This window comes from Muntiacus reevesi, chromosome 1 (genome assembly GCF_963930625.1).
Source record: "Muntiacus reevesi chromosome 1, mMunRee1.1, whole genome shotgun sequence".
Lineage (NCBI taxonomy): Eukaryota > Metazoa > Chordata > Mammalia > Artiodactyla > Cervidae > Muntiacus > Muntiacus reevesi.
Genome location: NC_089249.1, coordinates 264483332 through 264495514, shown reverse-complemented (window position 1 = coordinate 264495514; position 12183 = coordinate 264483332). Strand labels below are relative to the sequence as shown.

General features: G+C 34.1%; 1 non-coding gene across 1 annotated transcript; it reads right to left on the bottom strand.

The window, feature by feature from the left end:
• Positions 1 to 11266: 11266 nt before the first annotated feature.
• On the bottom strand, positions 11267 to 11356 carry LOC136156394 (small nucleolar RNA SNORD116). The gene has a single exon (XR_010660957.1). It is a non-coding gene; the product is annotated as a small nucleolar RNA SNORD116 (small nucleolar RNA).
• Positions 11357 to 12183: the final 827 nt, after the last annotated feature.

The following is a 12183-nucleotide window of genomic DNA, read 5'->3' as shown; positions in this document are numbered from 1 at the left end:
CCTCCAATGATTCAAACGGCACAGTATAGATACTGCATATATTTCTGCTAAATTTGTCTCAGATGGACTGGCTGCTAAGGAAGAACCCATAGCATGACTGAGTTAGCAGAAAGTTACTTTTCCAATAGGTAATCCCTCCATTTGCATGCTGTGCTCACTGACAAAGGAGAGAACTTGAATTTCTGTCATTTTTCTGGAGTTCAGCCTTAAGGTCTATATTGTCAATTCAAAATATGTGATATGGACACTGTTTTTTGTTGACCAATAATTATGATTATTGTGAAATTATTTTCTTAGCCAATAGAAACAGAAATCTGGCACTATTTAAGTTAAATTTAGCAAGATCCATTTTATTAGAGATTAATTCAATTTTGAGTTTTCAAATTGCATTTCATACCTTAAAGAGTCCTTTGGTGTAAAGTGCAGTTTGCAAAGAGAAAAATATTTATGCTTTTATCATTTTAAGTGATCAAATGCTGCACTGGTAGATATTAGAATATCATGTGCATCAATACATTATTAACTTAATCTAATGCTCAGAGTCATTACCACATTCATGGGTGTCTTTCTGATATCTCTTCAGTCCACTGGATTTTGAAGTGTGATTATGTAAATTTTCTACTGATAAATAAATGACTATAATTGTACTTGAAATACCACTCAAATTCTTAAGACCATGGCATCTAAATAATATATTATGCATTCCTTAATTATTTATCAAGACTAATTCAAAATAACTGTAGGGTAAAGCATACATTTATTTTTAAATAGCTATCCCCTTCCCCATTTTTTTCTGCACCAGGTTAAAAAATATTACAGATGGTGAAAATATGGAGAGAGGAGAAAAGGTTGATGAGTAGAGTATGCAGCAAGTTTATCCTTCAAGGAAATATCTGTGGTTTGCCTAATAATACTATCGACCTGATGCAATTTTTGTGGCATGTGATCTTAATATCAGTTCAGGAGGGGTATATTGTTGACAGAAGAAATCATGTTTCTGCATTAAATATTAGTATAGAAAATTCCTCACCATTCCTGGACAAGGAGAAAGGGAAAAGTTAGCAAAGAAAAATATTTTACCCATCGGTATTTTTAAAAATTCCTTTATAAACATAGTAGGGGAATTGTAATCTTGAGGCATAAAATTTGACTAAGGGTTACACAATCAAATGATATTGGATTTAATGTATGGCTTTCTTTCATTTAATTATAGCTATAGAAAATCACAATAACCGAGTGATGCCTTTCATTGTTTAGCATTGCAAGGCTGTATTCAGAACTCTTGTTGCACTGTGCCTTTAAAAGAAGCGCGCGCGCGTGTTTTACCTACATAAATTCTAATTGCAGAATCCACTCTAATCACCATGTAGAAATCATCTGAAGCCTCGTAAGTTCATGAGCTACACACTTCTCTTTTTTATTCTGCAGACCACACCTTATCTGGTTGCTAATGAAATACAGGAGATTGATTGCAGAAAATCTTCAAGGGAATATTTGCTGTGCCACATATAGTAAGCTCCATTTGGTGCATTAGCATTTAGCCATTTTATGCAAATTTAGAGAAAATGACTCATGTATATGATTTAATATGCATCAGCGATAACTCATACCACCCTTATAAGAAAAAAGAAATTAAAAATTCATTAGAAAACTAGACTGGTGTCACTACATGGTTAAAACATTATTAAAGCATATTTCAATGTTTTGCTTACACCAATGTTCTCATCATGGTGCCACCATTTCATGACAAAGGCCGAAGAGGAGAAAACATTCAACTTAAAATGTCTGCTGGCACACATCGCTGGATTTGTGTGTCACTAAACAATGAGCGAGCGTAGCCCTGAATACCAACTATTTAATTAGCACTTTTGGAAGCCATGCATAGAAAATAGCTCATTTACATGCATCTGCTTAGCGATTAGTCCCATAAAAAGCTACCATTTTTTTTGTTGTTGTTTAAGATAGCGAACATTTTACCATTCGGCCATGAAAAAAAGTCAAAACATATGTTATTATTTTCAAATCCTGAAATTCAGAGATTTAATTAAAATAGGCAAAAGTCTTCATATTTCTTTTCAAGGTATATTTAAATTATTTAATTTAACCTTAAGTGTACCATAAAAGGCTGGATACAAGTAATAATTAAGAACTTCAAAGGGCAATGGAAACCCTCTAACAGTCCTTGGTTTAATTAAAGGCTATTATTAGAAAGCTCTCAAATTTACAGTTACTTTTAATGACAAGTGATGACTAGTAAAAGCAGTATTTGAAAGTTATGAGTATCTTATTTTAAATACAATTGATAGACCCTAGAAAGTATTGCTATCATTTCATTTTGAAAATAAATGACATGTATTTCTTAAAAATCAAATTGATAACATTAAAAACCTGTTAGTTTAAGATGCTTTGCTTTTCATTAATTCTCTAGTCTACACATACCTGTCATGATCACAGATTAATTGTATGCTTTTAAAAAGCGTTTCTGCCAATTTAAATGTCTTTAAGAGGGTGTATTTTTGAATACAGTGGCGTCTTTATGAAATCATGTATACAAATGTGTATAGATGCATTAACAATGAAAGTGGGCTTTGCTCACGCATTTTGAAGTATAACATTCTTTTTTGGAATATGAATTGATATTTAATATAATGGTAATAAATGATCTTTTAGAAGTTTATATTATCTACCACATTTTGTGAGAGACAATTGACCAAAAAGACCCAGGTGATTCTAAATGTATTTTAGAAGAGGCATAAACCGTATTGAAAATATACCATATGTAAAATTTGTTGTTTATTATAAGTAATTATACTCATTGGACTATTTGTTTTATGTGTATTTATATAGAGAATTTAGTTATAATTTGCATAAAATTCAGAAGCAGATGAGTGTATACTGTATGTGTATATATATTATCAACTGAAACTGATGAATATTTTAAAAGTTCATTTAGAACATTTTACTGATTCTGTTAATTATATTTAGTAATTGGCTTATAAAGCATCTATAATAAAAATGCCTATCTATTAAGCATATAAAATTTTACTTTTATGAGTAATCTATTTTTTTGAAAATGGGACACTGTTTCCTTTGTTCACTGTGGGCCAGCGAATACCATGGGGTGTTTGGTCTTAGACTATGCAGATTAAACATGTAGATATGAATCTATATCTGTATAGCTTATCTACCTATCTATTTATCTAGTTAAGTAATGTAGTATATGTACGTCCACTGTGTAAGAGAAGAATGCTCCTGATGTGCATATTGCATATGTTCTCTAACTTGAAAAATGTTTATTGCAGTTTCTTATTTTATCCTCCTTGTACCTAGTATTTTTGTTTGTTTATCATGCCCACCCCTTTTCACTCTTGCATAGAAACTCAGAATATAAGGTTTGTAGAGTAGGGAACTTACCTGTCTGACTCTGCTGAATATCCTGCACCTAGAACAGTGTTGGACACCTAGTAGATAGATGCTCAATGATTATTTGTTGATGAAAGGACAAGTGAATTTAAATAAGAGGTAGATCTTTGTGAGATAGCTATTGCCTTATGGATCTAAGGGCTTCCCTGGTGGCTCAGATGGTAAAGAATTTGCCTGCAATGGTAAGGAATCTTCCCTGGATCAGAAAGATCCCCTGGAGAAGGTAATGGTTACCCAATCCAGTATTCTTGCCTGGAGAATTCCATGGACAGAAGGGCCTGGCAGGCTACAGTCCATAGGGTTGCAAAGAGTCAGACCTGACTGAGAGACTATTACACTATGGATGTAAAAGATTACTTCAAATACATAGACTGGTTTCCCCAACACTGGAATTCTTTTGACGCTGCCAAGCTATGTTAAGGGATCACCCTTCTTAGAGTAAGACCATTGTTTTATTTGGGAATGAATGATGATGACGAGCAACTTCTAGGCTAGATTTTAAAGTTCCTTTATAGGAGAATTGTATATATGTGTGTGTGTGTGTGTGTGTGTGATACTATCCTTGATATCAAGAATAGTCAGCAGTTCATGGAATAGGGTCAAGTTAACTGTACACATAGGAAATGAATGCTGGAACACAGAATTATTAACAACATAGTCCTAACAAAAATATACTGCAGGTAATTTAAATATTTTTATTTAACAAATAAAAAATATATTTAATAGAAGCATTGCTTGCAAATAGTTTGAAATGTTTTTAATTTTAACTAATGATGGAAGAAATAAATGTCAGTCAGAGTCTTCCTGGGGTCCAACATTCTTGACTAATTAGGACCATTTTTGAAAGCTCCATTAGTTTCCTTGGAATACTAGGAAATCGTGAATAAAGATAGGTTTATGTTACTAAACTGTGCTCCTGTGACTTAAAGATTAACCTCTCTAAGTATCTAACATGCAATTCAAGAATTACATGGAGAATTTAAACTACTGATTATATTTTTGAGCAGACATTGGAATTTATGGTTTGATGTATACACTGAAAATTTGTCCTTTTACATGTTTACACAACATGGGTTTAAAATAACAAATGTAAGATGGGAAACTGAAATCAATGAGATATTTATTGAGCTCTTATCATATTCCTTTCAATGAGGCTCTAAAGTTCTTAGAAAATAACCAACTGTAGATTGTCAAGTGCATAACCAACAAGCAAATATACAAGACCAGGTATAATAGGGAAGTGAGACATCAAAGAAGTGCAACCCTTTCTATTTATTTACCATTGAGAAAGAATGCTCTTCATTTGGGAGTTGGAGTAAGCACTGGTTAACCCTATTAATTCTTTGATATTGTTAAGATACTATTTTCATCTATAAATACAGTTTTTGGAAGCCACAGTGAACTCTGTTGGTGCAAAAAGGAGATGTAATAGGCTTCTCAAGTCATCTGCCTTGAACATCATGACTGACTCTGATAAAATCAGATCTGTCAACAGATGTTATCATAAAGCAAAGCAGAGAATACTGATTACATATTTTATCTGGACTACATTGTCACGCCTTTTACTTTTAACTAGGAAAGAAATTTACACTATGTAAGTGACCATACTGCTTACTGCATTAAAGATAGAGCTGTTGTTGTTGTTGTTTTAGTCACTAAGTCATGTCTGACTCTTTTTGTGACCCCATGGACTGTAGCCCACCAGGCTCCTCTGTCCATGGGATTTTCTGGGCAAGAATACTGGAGTGGGTTACCATTTCCTTTTCCAGGGAATCTTCCTGACCCAGGGATCAAACCTGTGTCTCCTGCATTGCAGGTAGATTCTTTACCACTGAGCCATCAGTGAAACCCCAAGGACAGAGGTAAATATGAGGAAATTGGTTAAGAATTTCTAGACCAATAGAAAAATCTTAACCAGGAGGTATTGGTTGAGTACCTTGTAAGAGTATACAGTGCTAGGGGCTATTTATATTTTGGGGAGTGTAGGCTTGGGAGATGTAGAAATGGAAAGCTTTGGAAGAACACTTATAAAAAGTAAAAGAGATGATGCTAAAGTAAAAGTATAAGAAATGATGCTACATTAACTTTAAGAAACACAAGATTTGGTTGAGAAGACTGGATTAATAAGCATTAAAACAGTGAATAGTTTAAGATAACATTGAATTGTGGAATCCTAGTAACACTATTATAGGAATATACAGTGAAGATAAATCAGTATGAATAGCCAAGCAAGGATTAGTAGAGAGAGTAATATTTGCAACTTTGAATTGGAACATTGAAAGAGTTGTAGAATTAAGACAGATAGAAGGCAGAGCTTTCTGGGCAAGAAAAACAAAATGATTGATGATGACCTGGATGCATGAATGAACAGAGCATGTTTTTGAGAGTGAGAAGGGAGAAGAGCTTCATATTCGGTAATAGTGATTAATATTTGTGGATAGGTGGCATAAGGCCAGATTATTTATGTTCTTGAAACTTGGTCATTAGAGATAGACATGATGATGAAAATTATGGATAGTTATTCTGACTTTCTTCTTTGTAATAGTCAACAAATATTTATTGAGCACCTGGTATGTGCAAAGTACTGTGCCAAGCACAGGTAGAACAATGGTGAACCTAATCTAATTATTGCCAAACCTCATGAAATTGTATTCTAGCAGGGAAGCTAACTAACTAACTAATTATACAATTGACTCTTCACTTATGGCTTTGACTAGCTCTGCAAAGGGAAGGTACAGGGCCTCATGAGTGAGTGGAACTAGTCTGAGATAGAAGGCAGTGTTAGGAAAGCTTGCCTTAAGAAGTAGTGTTTGAGTTGAACCAAAAGAAGAGTGAGATGACTGAATAAATGGGAGGCAGTGGATGGGCGGAATTTTATAGTCAGAGGAGACAATATACGTCAAGACACATCGGCAGGATGAAGCCTGCCGTGATTGAGGAACTTCAAGATCAGTGTGAGCAGAGTTCAGAAATACACAGAAAATAAGATGAGACAGTCTAAAATGCAATTGGAGAGGGAGGTAGACCAGATGGTGCAGACTCTCTAAGGTTTCAGTGAAAAGCCACTGAATGATTTGAAGCAATTGAGTGGCATGTTTGTTTTATATTCTAAAAAAAACTATTCCAAAAGCCATATGAATTGGAGGAAGGCAAGAGTATCGGAAACCACTTTGAAGCTGAGGCAGTAGTTGAATTAAGAGATGAAGATGGTTTGGACTAAGGTGGTTGTAATAAGAATGGAGAGGGGTGTTCTTGAGACAAAACTGATCACATAAACAAAATGCGGAAAGCAGTGTTTAAAGACTGGTTTGCTGTCATCAATATTCAAGCGGGTCAATGTGGGCTTTGTATGGATATGGGGAAACCACTCGGAGACTGACAAAAATCTGAGAAGGTCATTGAACTTGAAATTAGGAATGGAAGTTGAAAGACATGTTTGAGACATTAAAAAAAATAACATATAGATTTTTTTGACTCAAAAGTTTTAAGTCTTAGTGAATTGAGTTGGTCTTAGTGGCTAGAAGAAGAAAGTAGTTTGTGGAGGAAAAAAGACAGTCATTTCACAAATGTTGTTTGTAGTGCTAAATAGCTATAAAGATAGACATGAGTGTGATTCTATTTGGGAGGACATCAGTACAAATTTGAGATTGAATTAAAGTGATAAAATATGTAGAGTTTGCCAAGGAAAGAGTATAGAGAGTGAAGAATAGCAAACTAAGGCATCGATTCTGAAGTTGTTGGAAGGAATAAATAGGTGTCACCCATGACTTGGCATACATCTGGAAACGTAGTACCTCTCAGTAAATTCCTTTTTAAGGCCTCCTAAATTTTAGCTATTTAGTTTATGTTCAACTATTGAAATAAGCAGAGTCCTCTCCCAAATGTCTGTAGCTTGCCACATTTAAGAATATTACATTGTTGTCATAAGTAGCCTTAAAATCACTTTGAAATGCATAGAAATATTGAATCACTATGTTGTATAACAGGAACTAACATAGTGTTGTAGGATAATTGTACTTGAAAACAAACAAGCAAGTAAACTCATAAAAAAAGGTCAATTTGTGGTTACCAGAGGTGGGGTAATTGGATGAAGGCAGTTGAAAGGTACAAAATCCCAGTTATAAGATACATAAGTCAATAAGAGATGTGATGTACAACATGATGAATATAATTAATGCTTCTGTATGTTATATATGAAAGTTGTTAGAGTAAATCCTGAGTTATCATCACAAGGAAAAAAATTTTATTTCTTTAATTCTATATCTATATGAGATTATGGATGTTCACCAAACATTGTGATCATTATTTCTTGATGTATGTAAGTCATTATGCTGTACACCTTTAAGTTATCTAGTCAATTATATCTCAATAAAAACTGGTAAAAAGAGAACATGTTACATTGAGATAAGAAAGAAAGGGAGGAGAGACTAGCTGGAGAGAGTTCATATAATTCTAGAAATAGAGAGTTTAAATAATGTTTTCTAAATATTTAATTAGAATTGATGAGCAAGTTATCCAACATATGTTTAAGAAATTTTTTAAATAAAAATGTGAGCTTTATTCTTTCATGCAGTAAATATTTCTTTTAAAAAATATTTATTTATTTATTTTTGCCTTCATTGGGCCATTGTAGCTGCTGCATGGGCTTTCTCTAGTTGCGAGGGCCACTTTCCAGTGGTGTTCTGGCTTCTCATTGTGGTGGCTTCTCCTTGCAGAGCACAGGCTCGGAAGCACGCGGGCTTCAGTAGCTGTGGGACACGGGCTCGGTAGTTGTGGCTCCCAGGCCCCAGAGCACAGGCTCAATAGTCGTGGTGCATGGGCTTACTTGCTCCGCTGCATGTGGGATCTTTCCGAATCGGGAGTGGAACCTGTGTCTCCTGCTTTGGCAGGCGGATTCTTTAGCACTGAGCCAGCAGCAGGGAAGCCCCAGTAAATATTTCTTGAGCGCTTACATGCTTGACACTCTTCTTGGTTCTATTGATTTTAGTTTTGATTACAGGATCTACAACTTAAAGGAGCGAGATAATCAATAAACAGGTAGATAAAAGAAAATATCAGAGAGCTATTGGATATTTATAAATAATGCCAGGTAACAGAGCTCACTTTAGACTGGGTGGTCAGGCAAGGACTTACTTGAGGAAGCAATGTCTAAATTGATACCTTAAAACATAAAAGCATAGTTGTTACTCTATTTAAGTCTATAAAGAAGGATATATACTCTCTGTCAGTTTACATAAGATTAACGAATCTATCTGTGTTCAGTAGCAATAAAAACCTTGACTTGATCTATTTTGATTGTTCATTCAGGTCCATAAAAGACAGAAAAGAAGGGCAGAGAACAAAACACTGTACATGGATGTGACTCTTTGCATGCTTTACTTCCATAATTCTGCATTCAACTTCAAAGAAAAAGCTACAGGCATAGTTTTTTCTCTGTTTCTTGTTTTGCCTATGAACTTCAGAGTTCATTTTTAAAAGCATTTAAAAAAATCAACCTGATGTTAATATATTCATGGAGACTTTTAAGCTGTGTCATGATAAAATGTTTTGTAAAGCAATACTACCAATAACATTAGGCAAATATATCACGGGTGTTGACTGGGTAATGGGGTTATTCAAAAGTAGTCATTGGGGGACTTCTCTGGTGGTCCAATGGTTAAGACTTTGCCTTCCAATGCAGAGGGTGTGGGTTCCATTCCTGGTTGAGAAGGTAGGATCCCACATGCCTTATGTCCAAAAAAACAAAACAAAAAACAGAAGTGATATTGTAGCAAAGTTAATAAGTACTTAAAAAAAAATAGTGATTGGAGCTGGGGCTAAGAAATTTTTGGATAGTAATAGAAAAGAGAGAACTTGAGCCAATTCATTGCTAATCAGTTCCATATCAGTAACTATATAATTTATATTTATTTATAGAGATTAAGGACATTTTTTCCCATGTCTAATGATATTTATAGTTTACTACATTACAAAATTTTTTACTTGTTGAGGTTATCAAGTAACATTTTTCTTTTCAAGACATTTCTTAATTGCCTACATCACAATTTTGAGAAATATTGGCATTTTTTAATCATATATGCTTAATGTAGTTTTGGAAATCCATGTTCAGACTTGATCTATTGTTTAACAAATTTAATTAATCAATTTTCAAAAATAGGCACATGTGCACAGACTCTAAAAATTAAATTTGCATAAAGCTATATGGCTAAAAGTAGGCCCCCATCATTTGAGTTTTACTCTTTAGAAGTAACTAGCAGTTTCTTGAGGTTTGGAAACTGTTTTGAAATTTAAATTTAAATTCCTTTGTGTAAAAGTTCTTCAAATTATAATTATACTGGACTTAGGAACATTTTTCTGCTTTTTTAGAACTTTCTCTAAACTACAATGTCAAGATTGGATTTAAAGATAAATCATTAAATATCTCAGAACTGTTGAGGTTATCTTTGATGAATGCTAGGCTTCAGTGAAATCATATTGTTTATTCTTTTTGAAATTCACATTTCAGAGACTTAAAGGAAAGTTATGGGCAGTGTCCCTCAGAAAGCTATTCGTGTATGCCTTCAGGGATTTTTTTGAACTTTGTTGTGACTACAGGGAGTTCACAATTAGGTTTAGTTTGTAAACTATTTTCCTTACAGCCCCAAATACTTGACAAACTTTCAAAATGCCAAGATAATTAGTGGTTCTCCACTCATGTCAAATTAACTAATCTCTAAGCTTTGACCTGAGCCTTCATCAGTAACCTTCTCTTTAATTTCTGAACTCTTATGAATCAGTTAAAAATTTTCGAAACAGAGCATCCTCATGGAATAAAAAGAAGATGCTTCTCAGTTCCTAATCTCTGTCCTAACAGCAGCCTAATGTCCAGTCCCACTTTCCCTTAGAAGGCAAATAAGTAGTTCATGTGTCTGTCGTGCAAAATCCCCTTAATTCTTCCTGTTTATCCTTCCGTCAGGGTTGAAGTTTAATCAGACATTCTGTGAAGCTGTTACATTCTTCTCTATAGTTTCAAAGCTAACCTTTCAGTTCAGATTGTCCACCTTGGAGCAACAGTGACTGACAAAGGAAAAGTTGCAGCAGCATTCCCTGGTAGAATGAAGAAGGAGCATTGTGCAGTTAGGTAAGTGACTAAATAATGACTTAAATTTTCTCAATAGCATATTATAAAGAAAACTTTGGACATCAAGTATATTGTTAACTAGTGCGTAAATTGGGGAACAAACCAAGGATGTGAGCAAACATTACTTTCTCATCAGTCACAATTACTCTGTTCTAGAACCGACAAGGAAAAGTGAGGTGAGAGGAAAAGAAACCTTATTCAATACTGTGCTTTACATATATGTTTTCATTTAATCCTCCTGAAAACCTTATGTTAGCCTCATGTTTCAGAGACAAAATTGAGGCTTGAAGAGATTATTTAAATAAAGAAGAGTCAAAAGGAGAAATGTATAGATATCACAGAATCAGGTCAGGATATTCTTATATTTAAACAAACAAAAACTCAATAGAGAATATTATGATTTATTTCTCTATCTTGATAGTTAAGAAAAGCCTGAAGTTAATAAAATCTCAGTGCTCTGAATTTATAAATGGTCAAAATATCAGGTCATTTAAGAGAAAATAAAAGCCAGAGACCATTTGATGGGGAAAAATATAATAACTGTAAAATGAATATTTCATTTTGAGTTCAGTTGCTATGATATCATGTAGATATAACATAAATGCATACTTGCTTCACATTTTACACATTTAGAAGTTACATCTACATTCATAAGTATATCAGTATTTGAATTTTTTAACAAAAAAATACTCATTTTTTTTTTTTCTTTTTTTTCAACGTGCTGGACCTCAGTTTCGATGAGGAGACGGTAGTGAGTTCTCACTCATGTTGTTCAGATTTTCAAAAATACTCATTTTTGTTTGAAATTTTTCCAGCTTTATTGAGATACAATTGTCAAATAAAAATTATATATATTTCAGGTGTACAATGTGATAGTTTTTTAAAATTTATTTTTTAATTGAAGGATAATTGCCTTACAGAATTTTGTTTTCTGTCAAACCTCAACATGAATCAGTCATAGGTATACATATATCCCCTCCCTCTTGACCCTCCCTCCCATCTCCCTCCCCATCCCACCCCTCTAGTTTGATACAGAGCCCCTGTTTGAATTTCCTGAGACCTATAGCAAATTCCCATTGGTTATCTATTTTACATATGGTAATGTAAGTTTCCATGTTACTCTCTCCATTCATCTCACTCTCTCCTCTCCTCTTCCCATGTCCATAAATCTGTTCTCTCTATCTGTTTCTCCACTGCTGCCCTGCAAATAAATTCTTCAGTACCATTTTTCTAGAGTCCATACATATGCGTTAGTATACGATATTTATCTTTCTCTTTCTGACTTACTTCACTCTGTATAATAGGCTCTAGGTTCATCCACCTCATTAGAACTGACTCAAATGCATTCCTTTTATTGGCTGAGTAATATTCCATTGTGTATATGTACCACAACTTCTTTATCCATTCATCTGTTGATAGACATCTAGGTTTCTTCCATGTTCTAGCTATTGTAAACAGTGCTGCAATGAACAATGGGCTACATGTGTCTTTTTCAATTTTGTTCTCCTCAGGGTATATGCCTAGGAGTGGGATTGCTGGGTCCCTAGTGGGATTCCTAGCTTTTTAAGGAATCTCCATACTGTCTTCCATAGTGGCTGTATCAATTAACATTCCCACCAGCAGTGCAAGAGGGTTCCCTT